The sequence below is a fragment of the Protopterus annectens genome, chromosome 15.part0, assembly GCF_019279795.1.
Source record: "Protopterus annectens isolate FY-2018-M chromosome 15.part0, PAN1.0, whole genome shotgun sequence".
NCBI lineage: Eukaryota > Metazoa > Chordata > Ceratodontiformes > Protopteridae > Protopterus > Protopterus annectens.
Window position 1 is genome coordinate 228,123,255 of NC_056749.1, and position 24,579 is coordinate 228,147,833.

Consider the following 24,579-nt stretch of genomic DNA (forward strand, 5'->3'; position numbering starts at 1 on the left):
GGACTTTCCTTCAACTTCTGCCCATCCGGGCAGTCCATTACCACCAATGCCTCAGACATAGCTTGGGAGGCTCACCTAGAAGCCAGGTGTGTCCACAGTGTTTGGGATGCCCAGTACCTTCCCTTACACATCACCTAGAAGGAAATGATGGCAGTACAAAAGGCTCTGACATCCTTCAAACCCCATCTCAAGCCAGGGGTTCTCCTTATCAAAACAGACAATACCACAGTAATGTGGTACATCAGCAAACAGGGAGGGACCCTATCTTACCCTCTGTGCAAGCTAGCCATGAACCTTTGGCTGGCAGCTTCTTCCATGGAACTACACCTGAGAGCCCAGTACCTGCCAGGGTCAACCACATCCTGGCAGACCACTTAAGCAGAAACTTCCTGGACCCCCACAAAATGCAGCTATACAGAAAAATATTTTTACAAATCACTCGTGAGTGGAGGTCTCCAGAGCTGGATCTCTTTGCTTCACATCCCAACAAGTAGCTGAAAAAGTTATGTACCAGGGAATATCACCACCTAGCGTGGAAGGTGGATGCCTTGATCTTTCTCTGGAGCACCCTCTTTGTGTAAGCATTCCTTCCTCTTCCTCTTATCCCCAAGGTACTTGTCAAATTAAGGGAGGAGAGGCCAAAGGCCATCCTTATTGCTCCAGATTGGCCCAGACAACATTGGTGCCCCTTATTGCATAGCCTGACCTTACAGCCTCCCAACTAGCTTCCCCTGATCTTAGACCTCTTAACTCGGGGGGAGGGGAATGCTCCACCTAGGCTTGCAGACTCTCAAACTGTCAGCATTTCAAATACTCTAAAGGCAAACAAGGGGCCCTGTTAAGCAAACAGATCCGAGACATTATCACAGAGACCAAAAGGCCCAGCACCAGAAAAATCTTACACAGGAAAGTGGAAAAGATTCTGCTCCTGGAGCCAGTTCAGAGGAGGCAGTACCTCACAACCTTCCATCCCTCTTATCCTGGACTACCTAGCGGAGTTACTTAATAGTGGCCTTTCCTTCTCCTCTGTTAAAATCCATGCTTCAGCCATTTCAGCTCATTTTGATACAAAACAGCCCCTGTTCTCCCACCTTTTGATTAAACAACTTCTCAGAGAGTCTTCTAATATCAGATCTCCCAGAAAGCCATCCACTCCAGCCTGGGACCTGAATTATGTTTTGGGAAAAAGTAACTTTACCACCCTTCGAACTTGCTGCTTCAGCAGAACTAAGATACCTCTCCTGGAAGACTGCTTTTCTGCTAGCTATCACCTCAGCCAGAAGGGCTGGTTTCCAACCCTCTTTCCCCCTTATTTCTTCTTTCTTTGGAGAGACATATGTTTCTAAAGGTGGCTTTTAGCCACTAGGACCATTTTACCATATTTACTTGGGCCTCTGACTGGTTAGGGCAAGAAAAACTGATGTAATGACGCAGAAAAACATTGACTCTGTTATTCGGGCTGAGCGAGGGCTACCACAGCTGGGATAACCCACAGGTGATGACTGCAACAGTGAATACACTCAAACATCTACATTTATGGTAAGTGCACACAACTGTACTTTTTCCCATATCCTTGTAAGAAGGGAAAAGCTTGGAAGTAGAAAGTAGTTTGGCTGGCTTATCTGTGGACATGGAAACATCAGCAGGATCAGATGATGGACTCTTACATAAGTATTTATGATCCTCGGGTACCTTATAAAATCTGTCTAACTTTTTAGGGGCCAGAAATTGAGTAAGGAGTCTGAGAAGCTGCTGTAAATGTGTTCAACATGGCAGCTAAGACTGGAGGGACTGTAGAAGATCTGGGTGAGCCCATTTGCAAGAGTTCATAATACCTCATGTTAAGTTGTCAATCTCGCCTTCATTCTTGCTTGATGGGTTCGGAGCCGATCCTTGGCTCCGACTCGGCACTTGCTTTAGCTCGAGAACTCCTTTTACCAGCTCGAGGCAGCCCCATATCCCATGATGCAAGGCAGTAAGTACCCAGATCTCGTTTGCCGCTTCGCTTGGGAGGTCTTCTCTTTACCAGCTCCTGGTAAGTAGTTCACATTTGTGATTTTTCAAGCCCCTTTTAGTTTAAAACTAATTTTTGATAGTTTAAATCTATTTCTACCCTTTTCTGACAGAAATCCCTGTCTCTTTAATTTTTGTTAGTCAATTTTCCTATCCCATCCCCCTGTTAGGGTGTGTGTGTTGGTGTTTTTATAAAATACCTCTTGGTATTTTGTTTAATTTAATTTTGACTGGTGTGTCTGTGTGTGTGTGTTTCGCACCATGTCAAAGGAGAGGGTTTCAGGTTTTAAGAAGTGTGACTCGTGCTGTCAGAAGATGTCTCTGACAGACGGTCACACTTCTTGCCTGTATTGTTTGGGCCCTCTTCACCTGCAGGACTCCTGTGCTATTTGTCACTCCTTCAGCCAGAGAGTCCTGCAGGAGAGACGTAACAAGTTGATTCTCAGGGGTCTTCTTAAGCCGGAGGGCTCTCCGGCTAAGTCGGCTCCACAAAATCAACTAAAACTGCCAAGGCCCAGGCTTCTGTTTCTAAGCCTGCGGCCTTGGCTCCGACTCGTATTGAGTCGAGATCGGCTCGCTGGAGCGATTCTGGATCCACAGCTTTCGGCGCCGATGGCTATCGGTGCGAATCTGTTTTGACCACGATGTCGGCTCGATCGGCTCCGACACCCATGTGGCACAGGCATCGTGTCGGCTCCGATCGGCTCCGACACCGTTACTTTAGCTGTATCGGCTCCGCTGGAGCCGGTACATCCAGACGTTCTGTCGGCTCCGAGAAGTCGGTGCCGACAGGATCTGTAGTATCGGCTCCGGTGGCCCCTTCCAGGGAGAGGTCGGGGGCTCCTTCCTTGGGGGCGATACTTTCTGCTCGCCGCCTCTTCTATCGGAACGGAGCCAGCGGAGCCGATCTTCAAGGTCATCCAGGTTGTCAGATCATGACCTAGAGAGAGTGGTCAGTAGATTACTCAAGTCACAGGTACTGGCCCAAATGCTACACAGTCCGTCTCAGCAGACGACTGTTGGTCCACACCCCGTTACAGTTCCTCCTTCAACTCTACCCCAGAGTTTGGAGTTGGAGTCTTCGGGCATGGTTACTGCTACGGCTGGAGGACGGATACCCCCTTCTGTTCCTTCAGCCCCTACTCTTATCTCCTCTTCCTTAGAGGGATTCGGTGGTCGGGCTTCCATTGGTCTCCTCCGAGGGGGTGAGTGGCATCGGACCCTTGTCCGAGCCCGCTCTTCCCCTTGGAGCCTCGGCCCCGACATCTGCCTCGGAGACTTCCCTTTCGGTGGCCCCTGGAGTTCCTAGCTCTTCGGAGCGGGTTCTCTCGGACCTGCCTGGGAGGGGAGCATTCGAGGTGATGAAGAGTGTACTGGCCACTGGTATCAGTCAGCAGTCTCTTCCCGTAGCTCCTCCCTCTATTGTACCTGTTGACATCTCTGCCACTTCTCTTGCTACAGGACCCAGAGATCCTCCGCCTCAGGTTTCCCCATTGGGAATTTCCCCCTCTTCCGAGGATTCTCCTGATGTTTCGGGAGATCCTCCTAGGAAGAGGACTTGTAAGAGGAAGCATGTAGACTCCCGAGTCTGTCACGCCGGATACTGACTTTGATGAGTCAGAGGGATCCCCTCTGAGGATGTCTCCTTTCAGACATCCTAGAACTTCTAAAACAGAGGGAAACTGGCCCACCAACAATCCCTCTGAGGATGAGTCAGTATACCTAGAGGCGTTTGGATCTCGGCCCTCCACCTCCTGGGTGTCTCCGCCTTCGACCCCCTTATGCAGGTTATTGCACGAAGGCGTGGACAGCTCCTGACTCTGTAGAGCCAGTCCCTAGGAGGCCTTCTAAATTTATCACTGCCCCTAGTGACAAACAATTCCTTACCAAGGGTGTCCCGCTGATGCCATGGTGGTGGCTGCGGCCACCAAAAGGAACTTGCAGATCCTTCCGTGCCCGTCCATCCTCCTAATAAGGACTCTAGGACCATGGATAGGATGGCAAGCGGATGTTTTCCTCAGCGACCTTTGCTATGCTCGCTGAATTATCTTTGTCACTTCACCAGACTCCAGAGAGATATCCTGAAGGAGCTGGGAGAAGTAGTTCAGGATCCTACAGCTGCAGGGGCTCAAGAAAAGATTGCTTCGCAGCTAGGAACCCTCAATTCCATTGCTAACTCCTCCATGCGGCTAATATCTTATGCTGCGGATGGAGCAGTAGAGCCGCAGGCACAGGTGTGGCTCTTAGACGCCAAGCCTGGATGCGGCTATGTGATTTTATGGATCCCTTTAAGGCCTTCACAAATTCTCCCTTTGATGGGTCAGCTTTGTTTGGCCCTCAGGTGAAGGAGACCTTGACCAGGTGTGAGCAGGACGGCAAGACTCTTTCTGCTGTTGGAGTCCGTTTTTCCACCCCTTCTAGGCCTTATCCCAAAGGACAGAAGGGTGGGAAGATGTGGTTCCGTAAATCCCAAGGAGTCACGCGGATTCACGTGGTCAGTTTACCCCTAGAGGCAGAGGGGTAACAACAACAGACGCTCTAGAGGCAGAGGGGTCCAAGAACCAGGGAAACACGGAGCCTCTCTCTGATAAGCCCTTTCAGCATCCCTGAGGTGTTGCCCGGCTGTCCCTCCTTGGAGGCAGTCGGGAAGATTATCACTGTACCCAGAAGCCTGGCATCCCCCCACTCAAGGCAGATGGGTACAGTCGATCATATCCAAGGGTTACATAATTCCTTTCGAGGAAAGTCCCTTCCCCTCAAGTTCCCTTCCAGATGTACCACCCAGTCTAAGGGACATTGCAGAGTTAGAAATCAAAACTACTGCAAAAAGAGCCATTCAGCCAGTTACAATAGACCATTCAGAGCCGGAATCTACTCAAGGTTCTTTTTGGTCCCCAAAAGACGGAGACTGGAGACCAATATTGGATCTCAGCAGACTCAACAAGTCTGTCAGGAAGACAAGATTCGAATGGTCACTCTTCAGTCAATTCTGCCCTTCTTACAGAAGGACAACTGGATGTGCTCAATAGATCTTCAGGATCGTGCTATCACATCAAAATTCACAGACGCCCAGGAGATTTCTCCGCTTCGCTGGGGTCCAGTCATTTCCAGTTCAGAGCCCTGCCCTTTGGTCTCACTACAGCCCCCAGAGTGTTCACCAAATGCATGGCAGTGGTCACGGCTCACCTGAGACGTCCAAGGATTCCAGGTGTTTCCGATCTCGACGACTGGCTCCTGTCAGCCACCACCAGGCATCAGCTTATACAAGCCAGGGATTACACAATAGACCTTTGTTCTCATTTGGGCATCTCAGTCAACTTCAAAAGTCATCCTTATCGCCCTGCCAGTCTATTACCTTCATAGGCAAACTTAAACACTGTTCGGATGTCAGCTACCCTTACAGAACAAAGAGTTTCAGACATTCAGACTCATGTCAGGATCATTCTGGCCAGCAAGAAAGTACAGGCCAGAATGGTTCTAAAGGTATTAGGTCTCATGGCTGCGGCCATTACTCTTCTCCCCCTGGCTCGATTCTACATGCGCCTCCTTCAGTGGATGCTGTTCACACAGTGGTCATACCAGCAACTCCCAATGCGTCACCAGATTCTGGTGACACAAACATGCAAAGAACATCTTGCTTGGTGGATCACATCGTCTCAGGTTCACCAAGGCAGGTGCTTTGTACCTCCGTCCCCGATAGCCACTGTCACCACGGATGCCTCCCTGATCGGGTGGGGTGTCATTATCAGGGCAGGATGGTTCATGGGACGTGGCAACCGTTCGAGTACCATCTGCACATAAATGTCCTGGAGATGAGAGCAGTGCTTTTAACGTTGCAAGCCCTCAACGACTTTCTTCCCGTAGGGACAATTGCAGTCCACACAGACAACATGTCTGTAGTTTGGTATATCAACAAACAGGGCGGAACCAAGTCCTACCCCTTGTGTCGAGAAGCTCAGACTATGGCAATGGGCGATCTCCTCTCATCGGTTTCTGGTAGCAACGCATATCCCTGGGAAAACCAACATTATAGCGGACAGATTGAGCAGAGCTATTCTCATGCCTCACGAGTGGTCTCTCAAGCAATCCATAGCGGAAGAGATTTTTCTGGAATGGGGCGTCCATGTTGCGATCTTTTGCTACTCCCCAAAACAGCAAATGTCCAGACTTCTTCAGCCTCTTCCTCTATCAGGCCATCCCCCAGAGACGCTCTGACCCAGGATTGGCCCCAGGGACTTCTTTATGCCTTCCTCCATTTCCTCTGATCCCTCAGGTGATCCAGAAAGCTACCGTTTGAGAGCCAAATTGATTCTCATTGCCCTTACTGGCCTCGACAAGTTTGGTTCCGTTCCTCCATCATCACCTTTTGGTGCAGCCGTGGCATCTGGACCCAGTGCCAGATCTACTGATTCACCAATCTGGTCAGCTGCACCGGTCAGTCCCTTCTCTCAACCTCACAGCATGGTTGCTCCACTTCCTTCCTTAGCCAGGCTTCCTTTGATCTCTAACCCAGTTAGAGATATCATAGTAGCTTCACTAAAATCCTCTACCAGGAGGATTTACACAAGCAAATGGAACGTTTCTCTTATTGGGCTAAGGCCCAAAATATTGATCCTTTACTGCCCCTGTTCAGGCAGTTCTGGACTTCTTAGCAGAGATTTTTCATGCAGGCTCCTCTTCTTCCACAGTCAGAGTTCAGTTGGCTGCTATTTCTAATTTTCATGTCGGGATAGCAGATCATAATATTATGTCCCATAGGCTCTGCAGGGCCTTCTTGAAAGGAATTTTCCTACTAAAGCCTCCAATCAGGAATCCTCCTCCTCAGTGGGATCTAAATTTAGTGCTGACATCCTTGATTCTTCCCCTTCGAGCCAGCTGTTTCTTGTTCCTAAAATATCTTTCTTGGAAAACGTTATTCCTAGTGGCTATTACATCTGCCAGGAGGGTGTCTGAACTTCATGCTCTTTCGTTCGACCCTATTTGATTTTTCACAAAGACAGAGTATCTTTGAGAACTAATCCATCTTTTTACCTAAGGTCGCTTCAAAAACAATCTGAATCAATCCATTGATCTCCCTGTATTTTTCCTAACTATTCAGATAGAGCTGAACAAAAGCTACATTATCTTGGCGTCCACCGTCAGCTTAGATATTATTTGGACAGAACAAAAAATTTAGAAAATCTGATCAACTTTTGTTTCCTATGCAGATAATAAAAAGGCCTTCCTGTTTCTAAAGTGACTTTGTCCAGATGGCTTTCTTCGGTCATCACTGAAATTTATACGATCAGGGGAAAACAGCTGTGCTCAAAACCTAAAGCACATTCAACTAGGAGTTTAGCTACTTCTACAGCCTTTCAAGCTAGACTGCCTTTGGACACTATTTGTGCAGCGCCACTTGGGCCACTCCTCACACTTTGTTTCCCATTACAAATTGGACTTGGCCTCCAGGGACAGAGCCAGTTTTGGCTCTACAGTCCTCAAGAGTTTGTTCCATTGAGCCACCCAGGATAGAGGTGCTAGGGACACGGTCCCATCAAGCAAGAATGAAGGCGAGATTGACAACTTAACATTAAGTTATGTACCTACCATAACGTTCCATGTTAGTTGTCTTCTCGCCTTCTTTCTTGCACCCTCCTTCCCCTGGCCTGGACAGACCTTGTATAAGAAACTATTATGCTAAAGACCATTCAGACCTGGTCCTTTTTCCATCTGTAAGTTTCTTCTTCCTTTGGGAAGTATTTTATGCTTGGTGTTATTGCCCTTTGTCAACAAACGAGATCTGGGTACTTACTGCCTTGCATCATGGGATATGGGGCTGCCTCGAGCTGGTAAAAGGAGTTCTCGAGCTAAAGCAAGTGCCGAGTCGGAGCCGAGGATCGGCTCCGAACCCATCAAGCAAGAAAGAAGGCGAGAGAAGACAACTAACATGGAACGTTATGGTAGGTACATAACTTCTTATTTTGAACCTTTGATACTTAGGAACAGTCCCACTTAAAATTGTCCATCATATGGACCACTGTTTCCCCAAAGGATAACGCTTCAAAAGGAGAATCAGGGGATAAAGAATCCTCTTCATTAGACCCCAAAGCCAAATAATAGTATATTTGTGAGGAATATGCTAAGGATTGTTCACCAGAGTCTATGTCCTCATCAGAAGAATCAGAATCCTTAGGTCTCTTAGATGGATGGATGACCAGGGAACAGGAGCAGAAGGGACAGACAAATCCCTATGGGGGTTTCAGAGCCATGAAGACTTTAAACAGCCCATACATAAATTCCTGCCAATCTTTGTGAGTATCCTTACCTGCAGTAGCCACATGTTTTGTTTTCTGTTTCCTTTTCAAAGGAACATGTGCCTTAAGAAATCTAGGAGGCTGAGAACCATGCTTTGATTCAGTGAAGATACCAGGTACCTCTTCCCTAATTAAAATTTGGAGAATGCCCCTAGGCCCTTCAGATATAATCAGTCATGGTTCCCCTTCTACATCTGTACCAGACATAAGCACAGCCTCATCGATATGCGAATAAGCAGTTCCCTGATGGCCTGTAACTTGGTTGCGGCTGAGAGGAGCTCAGGGTACTGTCCGGTCCTTGGTATCTTCATCCAGCTTGAGGAAGACGTCCATTGGAGGATGGATAGCAGCAGAGTCAGTATGAACTCTCGTAGCTTTTTTCTTTAGAGGTGGCTAAACTTCAGGACATGCGGATTCAGCCATGGTGCCTTGGGTCATTAATTTCAGATGCTGGTTTTCCAGATAAATAGAAAGGGAAGACAAACAGCTGTAGAGTGTCTTGGGGACAAATGACAGATATCACACTGAGTATGGACATGCACAGCACTCAAACAAAAGAGGCACTTCTCATGTCTGCCTTTATGGGGAACTTTCCTCCTACACTCACTTCCCAGATGACAGCAAAACAAACTACAAGAAGAAAAAAAGGAAAGAACCCCAACAGGACAGATGTTCTTCATGTTTCACTGTTGCAGTCATTACGTTTTGGTGATCCTGCTGGCAGGTTGCCCTCAGTCGGCCTGAATTCCAAAGTCCTGTGTCCTGCGTCGGCTGCTGTCGACCCTTCCCTGACATCAGGTCTTCAGGGGTATAAAAGAAGCAGCCGACGCCATTTTCTTAAGTCTTTCTTGCCCCGCGGTGCCTGAAACAGAAGCATTTCGCAAGTGCTGGTCGGCCGACTCCTGAGATTTTCGTGTTCGAGTTTCAGATCCGAAGTCTTCAGTAAAGCTAAGTACCCCGTTGGGGAAACTTTTTTCTTGCTCCAGACCGATGTCAGGATAACTAAATTGTATTTCTTGTGGAAAGCAAATACCTCATAAGGATTTTCATTCTTACTGTATTCCTTGCCTAGGCCCTGATCTCAACGTTTCTGGTTGTCAGTTTTGTGCTAGATTTAACCAACGCACTATTAAGCATCGGTATGATTTTGCTTTAAACTATTTTGGACGCTGGTTTAATTATCCAGAAATGTCGTTGGATAGCCATCCGACTACCGGGGTTCACAAAAAACGCAAAGAAAAGGAGAAAGACGACAACCGAGGCCCATAACCGACCACAAAGCTTCTCCTAAGCCAGTCGTCAGTTCACAGGTTCTCAGTGAGGCGCTTTCGCAGCCCTTGACACCCGCTACTTTAGAGTCGCAGACCACTACCGACTCCCACGTGGATTCGGCCACAAGGTATTGGAGCCTCGTATACTATTCCTTGAGATGAGTCTGGAACCGCTGAGCAGGCACCGGCTACTGAGGGTGTATTCAGACCTAAACATCTTTACATTAAAATGACTTCAGCTACAAAGGCAAAGACTAAAGCACCTTCTAAAGCAAAGAAACAAACTCAAGAGCCACGTGGTCAGGCCTCTATGCCCAAAAAACAGATGCTCAAAATGACCGAAGACTTGATTACCTTGATCAGGATTCCCATCCCCCTCCTGGTAAGAGGCCTAGGCAAGAAACTGACTATGAATCTTCAGATCAGGTTTCCATTTCTTCTGATTCCTCTTCTGATCAGGAATATTTTCTTCCCCCCTATGAGGATTTTGATGCTGAAGAATCTATACCTTCAGCTTCTCCTCCAGAGGACTATTCTTTTGGGAAACCTTGCATATCATGAGGGAGCATTTCTACTGGGAGAGCCAAGATTTTTCAGAATCTAAAAAGAGGCTCAGGGATTTCCTTTAACTACCTCAACACAGGCCGCTAGCCATTCCACCTGTGGTAGACATTGTAGATGATGTGTTTTCGGAGTCTAGTCTTACCCCTGACTCCTTGCCTCCAGCTCCTGTTAAGCCTGACATATATTACAGAGGTTCCTGACTCTCACAAATTCATTTTTAAAAACCCTGCTGCAGACCCAGAAACTATTTCACAGGGTCCCAGAGGAGTTAAGGCTTCCGCTGCAAAAAACCCTACCCTACTGACAGAGATTCTAGGGCACTGGATAGATGGGGAAAAAGGTTTACACATCTGCTACCTTGGCTATAAGGGCCTTAAACTGTCAGTTTCATATGCTCAAATATCAGCAACATATCATGGCATTGCTTAAACAGAAAATATTGTTAAACTCTGAATGTGCAGAAAACTAGGAAATACAGGATTTATTGCATGCAGCTGAACAAGTTGGAAAGCATACTTTGCAATGTGATTTTGATTTTTGGAGGCCTCCTGTAGGGCCGCAGTTACGGGTTCTGTAATTAGGAGGCATGCTTGGTTAAAGGAGCAAAATCTGCCTGTTCATGTCAAAGTTAAATTATTGGATGCACCTTTACAGCATGATACTTTGTTTGGTGTTAAGGCAGAAGAGGTTTTAAAGAAAATGGAGAACAAAGCTAAATCTATGCAAACTGTCAAAGATTTTTTACAAGTACAGCCACCTAGGTTTAGTAGACACTGGTCAACAAAGAATTGGTCCTTTCCAGTGTCAGACAGACCTCAAAAGGGCAGATCCCAGGCGCAAGGTTCATACAAGTCAAAGCAATGGGGGTGCTTCTACCTCCAAAGTTGGAGAAGACAAATCACCACCATACAGGAAACAGTCCCAATGACTTACCCCTACCAGCACCAAGCACTTATCTCCTGGCAGCACCCTTAGGGGGAAAATTAGCCCTTTTTTCTCAAAATTGGCACATTATAACCCAGGACAAGTGGGTTCTAAATATCGTGTCACAAGGCTACAAGTTCCATTTCCATACCCTGCCAAAGGCAAACGGCTGGCCAGATCTGCCAAAAAATCAATGGGCAGAGGCACAAAAACAAGTCTCATCCCTCATGGACATGGGGCCATTCAACAAGTACCAGAGCAAGAGCAGGGACAAGGATTTTACCCAAGACTGTTCTTGGTACCCAGAAAGGACAAGGCCTGGAGGCCAATACTGGACCTATCTATTCTGAACACATTCCTGGATATACCAAAATTCAAGATGCTGACTTTGCAGCAGCTTCTGCCCATGCTGGGCAAGAATGCTTGGCTTGTGACTTTAGACCTAAAAGAGGCATACCTGCATGTCCCAGTCAGACAAATATGCAGAAGATACCTCAGATTCAAGGCTGGCTCAGTGCATTACCAATTCTCTGCACTGCCCTTTGGCTTATCTACTGCGCCCAGGGTCTTTACAAAGTGCCTGGTACCAGTAATTGCATTCTGCAGGCAAAGAGGAATACAAATATATCCTTACTTGGAACGACTGTCTAATTCAATCAGAGAACAAGGACATTCTTTTACAGCATTTGGCGTTTGTGAAAAGACTTCTAACATGCCTAGGGTACACAGTCAACGAAAAGAAATCAAAACTAGTACCCTTTCAAGAGATAATATTCCTGGGTGCAAGCTTAAATACAACTGCCCAGATGGCTTATCTCACGCCAGACAAACAAAGGCAACTGCTACTTATTTCAAAATGTTGGCAACAAAGGCACAGTTATCTGCAAGAAAAATTATGCAGACTTTGGGCTTCATGGCATCCTGCATCCTACTAATTCCATATGCAAGACTGCATATGAGGAAACTTCAATGGTACCTAAAAAGTGTTTGGACTCAACATTGCCACAGCCTGGAAACTATGATTACTCTCATTCCCTGCCTGCAACAGGAGTTTCGATGGTGGGCAAAGGCTTGTCACCAAAGCAAGGGACAGCCATTCACATTACCTCCAGCCAGGCAGACACTAACATTAGATGCATCAGATTATGCCTGGGGGGGCCCACATGGCAGGAAAATGCATTCGGGACACATGGACCTCAATCCAAATGCATCTACATATCAATCAAAAAGAGATGCTAGCTGTTTAGAATGCTCTGACAGCCTTCAAGGATCTACTTCATCCAGGACAACTACCGATAAAGACAGACAACACAACGGTCATGTGGTATATAAACAAGCAGGGGGGCACACATTCTTACCCCCTTTGCAGACTAGCCATGACTTTGTGGGACACAGCATTGACTTACAAGTACATCTGCAGGCACAATTCCTGCCAGGAAGGAAAAATACTCTGGCAGATGAACTAAGCAGAAACCTCATGGATCCCCATGAGTGGCAGCTGGATCCACAAGTCATCAGCATGATAACAAGGAAATGGGGATGCTCGGACATAGATCTATTTGCCTCCCCTCACAACTACCAAGTAAAAAGATTCTGCACAAGGATTAATCACAGACAAGCATGGAAAGTGGACGCCCTATCTTTCAGCTGGAAAAACCTATCAGTATATGCCTTTCCCCCACTGCCTCTCCTCCCCAAGGTACTCCTAAAGGTCAGACAGGAGAAGCCAAAGATGATACTGATTGCCCCAGACTGGCCCTGCCAGTACTGGTATCCAATACTAAGGAACTTGTCTCAATGCCCAGCTTGGGCCTTACCTCAAATACCTCATCTACTGTTCCAGCAAAACAATCAGATCCTGCACAGCCAACTCAGGACTTTAAACCTGGCAGCATGACAGATAATGTAGTCATACAAAACACACCTCTCAATAAAGCTGTGATGGATGTCATTTTGGAAGCCAGAAGGCCTAGTACTAGAAAATCTTATGCTGGAAAATGGAAGAGATTCTGTGCTTGGAACCAGGCACAAGGAACTGATACAGCTGTGCCAGATATTCCTCAGATTTTACAATACTTAACTGAGATGCTGGACGAAGGCCTATCTTTTTCATCTATTAAAATACATGCCTCTTCCATTTCGGCTCATTACAATACAGAGCCACCAATCTTTTCTCATCCCTTATTAAAGCAGTACCTCAGAGGAGCCAAAAATTTAAGGCCTCCAAGGAGAGCACCAGTGTCTGCATGGGACCTCAACTATGTCTTGGAAATACTCACCCTGCCTCCTTTTGAGCCAACTGCTACTGCTGATATAAAGTTTGTCTTGGAAAATAGCTCTGCTCCTAGCAATAACTTCTGCAAGACGAGTTTCAGAGCTACAGGCACTCATGGCTGTAGAACCTTTTATCATTTTTTATCCAGACAGGGTCTCTCTGAGGACAAACCCAACATTTATGCCTAAGGTGGTGTCCAGTGTAGCTCTTAACCAAACTATTCACCTGCCAACTTTTTATCCAAATCCACAGAACAAGGGGGAGAGAATTTTGCATTCTTTGGATGTAAACAGACAGCTTAGATTCTACTTGGACAGAACCAAAGTTTTCAGAAAGACAGAGCAATTACTAGTGACATATGCTGCAGGATCACAAGGGAAGGCTATCTCAAAGCAGACTGTTTCAAAGTGGATAGGCCACTGCATTTGTTTCTGTTATGTACACCATGGCAAGCCAATGCCTAAGGGCTGTAGGCCACATTCAACCAGAGCTGCAGCCACTTCAGCAGCCTTTCTCAGGGGAGTACCTACCAAGGACATTTTAGAGACTGCTACTTGGAGTTCAGTGCACACCTTTACAAAGCACTATCATCTGCCACTCTACTCTAAATCCAGGGCAGGCTTTGCCACTGCAGTTTTGCAGGGCCTTATAGACGCTCCTAATGCTGTTTAGCTCCAGCCTCCCAACCATAGCTTTGGGACTGTACCCAAATGTAATGACTGCAACAGTAAAACACGAAGAACATAGTACAGTTGTGTACACTTACCATAAATGTAGATGTTAGAGTGTATTCACTGTTGCAGTCCAGGTTACCCACCCACCCATCCCCCTTTTCTTCTGATGGAACCTATCTTTCCTTCTCTGATTTATACAACCTGTGTGGTATATTTGCTTGTAGATGAAGGTAAAGTTTATATTGGTGCATGTAATTTTATATATAAATTTTGGCTACCCTTTTAGGGGGCACCTGACATCTGGGGCAAGAAAATGTAAAGAAAATGGCGTCTGCTACTTCTTTAATACCCCTGATGACCTGACATCAGGGAAGGGGGTGACAGCAACCGACGCAGGACCCAGGACTTTGGAATTCAGGCCGACTGAGGGCATCCTGCCAGCAAGATTACCCAAATGTAATGACTGCAACAGTGAATACACCCGAACATCTACATTTATGGTAAGTGTACACAACTGTACTTTATCTGTAGCAAGCTCAGTAGAAGAACCAGCTTAGAGAACTGCACACAGACCAAATTCAGAAGTTGTGTTTGGATTGGCAGCAAAGAAGTTCTAAACATTTGGTGTCCATACGTCACATATGTTCCATCAGCCTTGCACGCAAGACATACATCTGACTTACAAACCTGGATAGATGTAAAGGTTTTGAATGCTGGCTGCACATTAGGCTGTCAATCCATCCATCCTCAACTCCTTTTCCCATTTTGCACATGGGGTCGGGATGTCACTTCCACAGTGACAATCATTTCAAGCCAAGGTTTACGCTGTAGAGTGGTTAGCCCTGCCATGGTAGTTCATTCACACCATTCGCGGACACACACTCGCCTATGGCCAATTTAGAGTGTCCAGTTCACCTACTGTATGTCTTTGAAATGTGGGGGAAACCGGAACACCCGGAGGAAACCCACGTGACCACAGGGATGACATGCAGACTCCGCACAGAAGGCAGTCCAGCTGAGAATCGAACTGGAGAACCTCTTGCTGGACATTAGGCTGTCCTCAGCAGGATATGCCAGGTATGAGGAATATTGCAACAGTGGTAAGGAAGGACATGGTTTGGTTTCTTCTTGGGATCTCAGTTTTTGTTCTTGACAAACTTAAGACTTTTTCCATTTGAACTATCTCATAAGGTTGAGTTCTCAACTTGGAAGACAATGCTACTTATTGTTCTGATCTCTGTCAGAGGTATATATGAATTGCAAGCTGTTATGGTGAGTCAGACCTTATCTCATTTTTATAAGGATAGGGCATCATTAAGAAAAAATCCTTCATTTATGCCTGAAGGTGGTTTCAGAGTTTACTTTGAGTCAATCTGTTCATCCATGTGTGATTGTTTAGATCCACAAAATAAGGGAGAAAGGATTTTGCATATTCTAGATACCAAAGGCAACTCAGGTACTATATACTGATAGGGCTAAAGCATTCAGGAGTTCAGATCAACTGTTTATTTCCTATGAAGTTAAGAGAAAGGGGCAATCAGTGTCAGAACAGACACTTCCCAAATGGTTGTCTCATGCTATCTTCTGTTACTCTTAATGGAACAAGTCACATCTAGTCAAGGTTAGGACCCATTCTACAAATGCATTGTCTTATTTGGCTTTATAGAATGGAGTGAATTCTAATAGTATGGTAGAGGCAGCTACTTGGTCCTCTGTGCATAATTTTATGAAATACAAATTTGATTGCTTTTCCATGTCCAGAATGGCTTTTGCTAGGACTGTTCTCCAGGGGTTTCGGGACTGTGACCCTTTTTCCTTCTCCCTTTATTTCTAAGCTCTGATAATCAAGGAGGGTGTGTTTGGCATAATGGTTAAGGTCTTCACCTCATGAACACAAGATACAGAGTTTGATTCTGACCTTAAGTTATTGACTAGGCTTAAAACGGCCATTCAGGGCAGTTAATCTAGTATTTACCTATGAACCTGTAAACTACCCATATAGCTAAAATTACTTCAACAGTGATCTTGTGATGAACTTTGTACAGATGTGTAAGTTAACTTATCTTGGCAGTGTATGTTTGAATATCACTGTTGCAGTAGGGAGACCCTTCCACCATCCCCTCTTATTTGTTTTGTATTTTTTTGCCAGAAAGTGTGTGTGTGTGTGTGTGTGTGTGTGTGTGTGTGTGTGTGTTTATATATGTGTGTGTGTGTGTGTATGTGTGTGTGTGTGTGTGTGTGTGTGTGTGTGTGTGTGTGTGTGTGTGTATATATAGTGTAGTATTTGTCAACATTTTTACTTTACTTTTTTAATAAAAAAGCATAATGCAAGCTAATCTTGGTCCATGTTATGCTATTTGAACTTTTCTTTAGTATGAGACCGTCTTAAATTCTTATACCATATGGCTTTAAAAGAGAAACCTTTCTTTGACAGATTCTGAAATCCCTGGCTTCATTGTCAGGTTAGTTTGGCTTATGTTGTGTGATCTTCAGCTTTTGCAGAACAAAAGGTAATACTGATGAAAAAAGTGTGCATCAAATTGCACACGTAAAGTTATCATGATGTTATAGACAAAATAATTCAACTTAAGCTGTTAGCTCAAGAGAGAGGCTGCTGCCTGCAGTGCAGATCAAATCTTACATGTACACGATATGAAAGGGCACTTTCTTTGTTTATTGTCTGTAAACAGATTTTGTGGAAGATTGGACTAAAATGACTCTGCATTAGTGATTGTTGACCCATCTGCCTCAGTGTAGCCACTCCCATCCAAACTAGAGTCTGTGAGGACAGAGGTAGTCATCTTGCAGTCTTGTGCTTCCTACACTGGCATAGGCCATCACAACTTGGAAGTTCTTGAAATTATGAGTTGTTTGGTTTATTTCTTTACTCTTGTATCTTTCCTGATCTTTGGAAGTTAATCCCTGCAGATCTCCTGTCTGAATTATCAAAGCTTTTATTTCTGTTAATTTCACTAACTGACTTTGCAGTTTCCTTTCTCACTGTATCTTTATGGTGTGGGTTGAATCTGTTTGCTTTTAAGGCTTCTCTTTGCTGCACTCCAATTCTCCACTAGGCTGTCTGTAGATCATAGTGTAAAGTGTGTGCTGTTTCTATAAGAAGCATGCAAGGCTGTATGTGCACGTATATATATTCCATACACGTGCAAACCCTAGTGCCATTTTGAAGGAGCAGCCAGAGATAGAGAGCATGCATGATCACAGTTGATAGTTTGTATATATGTTACTTAAGTTAGAGTCAGTAAGCCTTTATAGTGATGTGTTTGTATAAAATAAAGCTGCTTGAACAGAACCCACAAAGACCCTTTATTTGTGTCCTAGACACGAAAGCAGCATGGTGTCAGAACTGGGATGGAAGAGAGGATAATATTTGGAGCCATGCAGTGCAAAGACGACAGTGAAGGTAAAAGAGAGAAAAAAGTGCACAAACATAGCCAGAATGAATCAAAGGTAATGAGAAATAACACAAACTATTTATTCAATATGAAAGACAATAAAGGGGCATTACAAAAGCACAAACTGCATTATCAGGCAAGGGGAAAGTAAGAAAAGTTTGTTAACTAAAGAAAATGTTTAAGATAAAAGTATTCAATGAAACAATTCACTAGAGCAAAATGAGCATGTTTAAAACAAAACAAGTGTGTTCAAGGCAAAGTTGGGCATGTTTAGAGTAAAACGAGCACAAGAAAAGTATACTGGGTGTGAAAAGGGCTTAAATGAGCAAAATGATTACAATAAAGAAAGAAAAGGGGCTCATTAAGCAAAATAAAGTAAGGCGAATGTATGTGTTTTGGCAGAGTGCTGTGTTTGGGCATAACTACAACTTCGTATTATTTCAAGGGCATAACTAGAGTTATTCGAAGTATCTTAAAATGTGTAAAAGTGCTTACAGTGTGTGCTTATTCCTGTGCATGTATTTCAAAGAGTTTATTGTGTGCAAAGTGCAACTATTTTGTGTAATACAGTCAAAGTATAGCCATTTCAAAAAGTTTCTTGTGCTGGGTGTGTCTGTTCTCAAAGTGTTGCCATTACAGAGTGCTTGTCGTACTGTAGAGAGTTGCCTAGTAAGGTACCGCCATTTTGGGAACATTTCAATATGCTGTATGCAGTTATTCGCAAAGTACAATTACTTCAAAAAGTAAATGATTTTAAGGCAACAGATGTTCGATTTATTTGCATTGGGCAGTTACTTGGCATGTTTCTTACAGTGGTAAGGGGTGTTTTCTTACAAAAGACGACATTACAATAGTATTACAGTGTTTGTCAGTTATTCAGTCGCGTTGTAAAGTTCTCGAATGTTTCTTGAAATGATGATAAATTACTTTAGCATTTTCACTCTTCCCACGACATTACAAAAGTACCAAAAAGCCCGAGAAGTTTATTTTGCAAAGTCCACTTATTTGACTGCGAGTTTGTTTATTTGCATATTTCCGAAAAAGCACAACAAAGGTATAAGTTCAAAGTACAAAGCCATTGGACAATTACTGGCATTCGTTTCTGGCATATGTACATGTGTGTATGCGTTGGCTTATTTGAAAAACCCTTCACTGGTATGTGTTAATATAGTAGACAGATTTCAAAAAACCCTACCACTTGTATTTGATCAGAATATTGCAGAGAACTGGAGAATATTTGAGCAAGAGTGCAATATTTTTATATAAGCAGCTTATGCAGATAGAGATGCACACACACAACGGCATTCATTTTGCTGAACCAAGCAGGGTCAGAGGCCATAGATAGAGAGCATTCATTTGTGTATGCACCAGCAGTATATGAAAGAGAAAGTGCAGACCACCATATTGTTGTACAAGCTGAATCAAGGGAAGACCCTGGGTGTTTCAAGCGCAGGTTCAGAGAAATGTGTAACCCCCAGACAAATATTACATTAGAGAGGCATTTGTTTTGCACAAGAGATCAGAAACCAGGGGAAACATTTGCAGTGTATATAACTGACTTGAGAAACAGAGCTAAAATATGTCACTTTGGTGATTTAAAAGCTAAGCTGATAAAGGACAGCCTTGTATGTGTTATTAACAGTGCTGCTGTGCGAAAGATTTTACTTCGTGACAGTGATTTAACATTGAGCAAGGCCACAGAGATTTGTCAAATCCATGAGGTGACAGAAAAACACACAAGTATGCTTGCGAGTGACAAGAGCATGGTTTCAGTTGGTTCCAGAGCACATGTAGATAGTATGCAACACGTGGCAGCTACAGGGTTTCCAAAGAAGCCACAATGCTTTCCAGAAAGTTCTAAGAAAAGTGCAAGCTCCAGCTCAGTGCAGTACAAGCATGAATCAGCAAAACCCAAATCTAGCTTTATTGTTAATTGTCGGAATTGTGGTGCAAATTATGAATCTGAAAGAAAAAAGTGCTTAGCATTTGGTCAGCAATGTTACAAGTGAAAAAGTAGAATAATTTCTAAAAGTTTTGCAAATCAAGTAAGCCTCACACAATTGTAAAGAAAGGTCGCACAGAAAAGCAAGTTGATCAAGTAGAGCCGAAGCAGTCAGCTTTCTATGTAGATGATGTATCAGTGCTTGGTGAAAGAGCTAATGCAGTGAACTTATTAACAAGAAGTGAAATGTTTTGTACTGTTGGGATTAACGGAAGATCCACAGAGTTCAAAGTAGACACTGGTTCAGAGTGTAATGTTATATCAGCAGACACATTTGCTGGAGTGAGAACTAACGAACAACTCAATTTAACCAGTAGTGTGAGACTTGTTGCTTATGGAGTTCAAGAAATTCAGACTGAAGGTTCAGTGATACTTTCAAATTATTTGTCCGAGAACGGTTACAACTTGTTATTCTATGTAGTTCGAAGACCAGTGTAATCTTTATTGGGTCTCAAAGATAGTTTAAGAATTAATCTGCTTTTTTTTGCTAAATAAGTTTATCACATAAGTGCATTTCCGAGTTCTAATTTTTCACAAGCCATTTTCTCAGAGTATGCTGATGTTTTGGATGACAAGTTAGACAAACTTCTAGTTGTGTATTCCATGAAGTTAGACCAAGAGGTCGCTCCAGTAGTCAGACTAGCAAGAAGAGTTCCGATAGTTATGCAAGATAAAGTTAAGGCTCAGTTGATAAAATGGTGCAGCAAGATGTGATTTGTCCAGTCACAGAACCAACAGAATGGGTGTCATCCATGGTATCCGCTTACAAAAAAGGCTCAGACGAAATCAGAATATGCATTGACCCAAGAGATTTGAACAAAGCATTAAAAAGACTGTGTCATCCAATGGGCACAGTTGAAGAAGTTGCAGCTCTAATACCGATTGCCACTGCATTTTCTGTTTTGGATGGAAAGAGTTGATTTTGGCAAGTGATGTTGGATCACAGATCCTCATTTCTAACTACTTTTGGTACTCTGTTTGGCAGATACAGATTCCTATGGATGCCATTTGGAGTAAATTCTGTGAATGAAGTTTTTCAGCAAGCATTGGAACAAATTTCTTCTGGTTATCACTATGCCATAATAGTAGATGATCTGTTGGTGGAGGCAATGGTGAAGCAGAGCTTGCTAGAAACCTCAAGAAAGTTCTTGACAGAGCACGTGAAGTAAACTTGAAGATCAGTCCTCTAAAATGCAAATTCAGACTTCCAGAAGTTAATTACGTAGAACATTTGTTTACAAGTACAGGCTTGAGACCAGATCCGACCAAGCAAACAGCTATTCTTGAAATGTCCGCACCAGATAATCTGCAAGCTTTACAGCATTTTCTGGGCATGGTCAACTATTTAGGCAAATTTATACCAGACTTGAGTGAACTGACAGCAACCTTAAGAGAGCTGACATGCAAAAATGTTGTATGGTCATGGCTGGAACAACACCAGAAGGCATTTGAAGTCCTCAAGCAGAAAATTGCCATCCCACTTACATTAAGATACTATGATGTGAACAAACTAGTTACTCTTTCCTGTGATGTTTCAAAATTTGGTCTAGGCGCAGTTATACTTCAAGAGGACAGACCAGTAGCCTATGCATCTAGAACACTAACCCAAACTGAGATGTAGTATGCTCAAATTAAGAAGGAACTTTTGGCAATAGTATTTGCATGCTCCAAGTTACATAATTATATTTATGGTCAAGCTACTCAAATTGAAACTGATCATCAACCTGTAGTTACTATTCTAAAGAAACCTATGCATTCCACTCCAGAAAATGATGCTCGAATTGCAAAAGTACAATTTCAAAATGGTCTACACTAAAGGCAAATTGCTCTGTCTGGCTGATACCTTATCTAGATCACCCAGGATTACAACAGAACAGCATAACGCAGAGACTTTTGACTTTGATGTGATCTCATTGCATAATTTTTCCACCACTAGACTTGATGAGTTGAGATCACACTCAGACTGATCCAATTTTGCAGAAGCTCAATCACTATATTACTGTTTGATGGCCGTCAAAGCAATCATGTGTATCACCTGAAGTGCAAACATATTTTCCTTAGAGATGAATTGTTGATGGAAGATGGCCTTATTTTCAAAGGTCCTAAAATTGTTTCTGCTTCCTTACGACAAGAATATATCCATATTTTGCATTGTGGTCATCCCGGGTCCACATCCACTAAGAGAAGAGCATGAGAATTGGTATTTTTGCCTTCATTAGTGAAATATATTGATAAGAGTTCTTTCTTTCTTGTTCAGTAGGCAATAGTACTAGATCACATTTGCAAAGAGAACCACTTCAACAAAGTCCAGTTCCTGAACTACCTTGGTCTACTGTAGCAACTGATGTCTTTGAGTGGAACAATCAGCACTACTTAGTTCTGGTAGACTCTTACTCATATTGGTTTGAGATTGATCTGCTACCTAACTTAACCTCAGCTGCTATTATTACTAAGTTGAAATGTCATTTCTCAGTTCATGGTAGCCCACACAATCTTTTTTCTGACAATTTAGTAGCCAGTTGTTTCAGAAATTTTACAGAAACTGTTCCAGTTGCTAAAGCTAATACCCAGTTTATGTCACACAATATGGGCGAGTATCTAAGCCAAGTGTGAAATACGAAGCACTTGAACTTGAGAGCATATACAGGTGCTTGGTGTGACATCTGGAAAGAGGAAGGAGGACAAGGAGACCTGGTGGTGGAATGAAGAAGTACAGGAGAGTATACAGAGAAAGAGGTTGGTGAAGAAGAAGTGGGATTGTCAGAGAGATGAAGAAAGTAGACAAGAGTATAAGGATATGAGGTGCATGGCAAAGAGAGAGGTGGCAAAGGCTAAGGATAAGGCATATGAAGAGTTGTATAAAAGGTTGGACACTAAGGAGGGAGAAAAGGACCTGTACCAATTGGCTAGACAGAGGGACCGAGCTAGTAAAGATGTGCAGCAGGTAAGGGTGATAAAGGATAATGAGGGAAACATACTCACAAGTGAGGAGAGTGTGTTGAGCAGATGGAAAGAGTACTTTGAGGGGCTGATGAATGAAGAGAATGAGAGGGAGAGAAGGTTGGATGATGTGTGTATAGTGAATCATGAAGTGCAGTGGGTTAGCAAGGAGGAAGTAAGGATAGCTATGAAGAGGATGAAGAACGGAAAGGTGGTTGGTCCAGATGACATACCTGTGGAAGCATGGAGGTGTTTAGGTGAAATGGCAGTGGAGTTTTTAACTAGATTGTTTAATGAAATCTTGAAAAGTGAGAGGATGCCTGAGGAATGGAGGAAGTGTTTTGGTACCGATTTTTAAGAATAAGGGTGATATGCAGAGCTGTAGTAACTACAGAGGGATTAAATTGATCAGTCACAGCATGAAGTTATGGGAAAGAGTAGTGGAAGCTAGGTTAAGAAGGGAGGTGATGATTAGTGATCAGCAGTATGGTTTCATGCCAGGAAAGAGCACTACAGATGCGATGTTTGCTCTGAGAGTGTTGATGGAGAAGGTCAGAAGGAGTTGCATTGTGTCTTTGTGGATTTAGAGAAAGCATATGACATGGTGCCTAGAGAGGAGTTGTGGTATTGTATGAGGAAGTCGGGAGTGTCAGAGAAGTATGTAAGCGTGGTATAGGATATGTACAAGGGTAGTGTGACAGTGGTGAGGTCTGTGCTGGGAGTGACTGATGCGTTTAAGGTGGAGGTGGGATTACATCAAGGATCAGCTCTGAGCCCTTTCTTATTTGCAATGGTGAGGGACAGGTTGACAGACAAGATCAGACAGGAGTCCCCGTGGACTATGATGTTTGCAGATGACATTATGATCTGTAGTGAGAGTAGGGAACAGGTGGAGGAGACCCTGGAGAGGTGGAGATATGCTCTAGAGAGAAGAGGAATGAAGGTCAGCAGGACTAAGACAGACTATATGTGTGTGAATGAGAGGGAGGATAGAGGAATGGTGAGGATGTAGGGAGTAGAGGTGGTGAAGGTGGATGAGTTTAAATACTTGGGATCAACAGTTCAAATTAATGGTGAGTGTGGAAGAGAGGAGAAGAAGAGAGTACAGGCAGGATGGAGTGGGTGGAGAAGAGTGTCAGGAGTGACTTGTGACACACGTACCAGTAAGAGTGAAAGAGAAGGTCTACAAGAGGGTAATGAGACCAGCTATGTTATATGGCTTGGAGACAGTGGCACTGACAAAAAGCCAGGAGTCAGAGCTTGACGTGGCAAAGTTGAAGATGTTAAGATTTGCACTGGGTGTGACAAGGATGGATAGGATTAGGAATAAGTATATTAGAGGGTCAGCCAAGGTTGGAAGGTTTGGAGACAAAGCCAGAGAGGCAAGATTATGTTGGTTTGGACATGTGCTGAGGAGGGATGCAGAGTATATTGGGAAAAAATGCTAAAGATGAAGCTGCCAGGTAACAGGAAAAGAGGCAGGCCTAAGAATAAGGTTTATGGATGTGGTGAGAGCGGGACATGCAGGTGGTTAGTGTGACATTGCAAGATGCAGAGGACAGGAAGAAATGGAAACAGTTGATCTGCTGTGGCGACCCCTAATGGGAGCAGCCGAAAGAAGAAGATAATGCATGACTAAGAATTACCTGTGATTTCTGCATGCCAAATAGTCTTATAACAATTGCAAGATCTATTTCTCAGAGGGAGGATATAGATCATAGTGTAAAGCCTGTGCTATGATTTTAAGAAGCATGCAAGGCTGTACATCCACGTATATATATTCCACACACGTGCAAACCCTAGTGCCATTTTGAAGGAGCAGTCAAAGAGAGAGCATGCATAATCACAGTTGTTAGTTTGTATATATGTTACTTAAGTTATAAGCCTTTATAGTGATGTGTTTGGATAAAATAAAACTGCTTGAACAGAACCCACAAAGACTCTTTATTTGTGTCCTAGACATGAAAGCGACATGATCTTCTAGAACAGGGGTGTAACCAAGAATTTTCAAATTGTATACACTGGAGCCATGTTACACTGTCCCCCCAGTAAAATGCATGTGTCAGTCATTCAACAACATTACTGTACAGAGCCATATTCTACCACCCCAAAAGTAAAAGGTGTAGCTGACATAGTGGCTTTATAATACATAGTCTCCTAGTGACATTGTTTTTTTTTTGGTTGTGGTACATTAACTCCTTGTTCATATC

General features: G+C 43.9%; 1 protein-coding gene across 1 annotated transcript in view; it reads left to right on the plus strand.

Annotated features, from left to right (window-relative positions):
- The window catches only part of ATP7A (ATPase copper transporting alpha), a 2,674,176-nt gene that overhangs the window by 1,044,866 nt on the left and 1,604,731 nt on the right, over positions 1–24,579 (plus strand). The window lies entirely within an intron of this gene.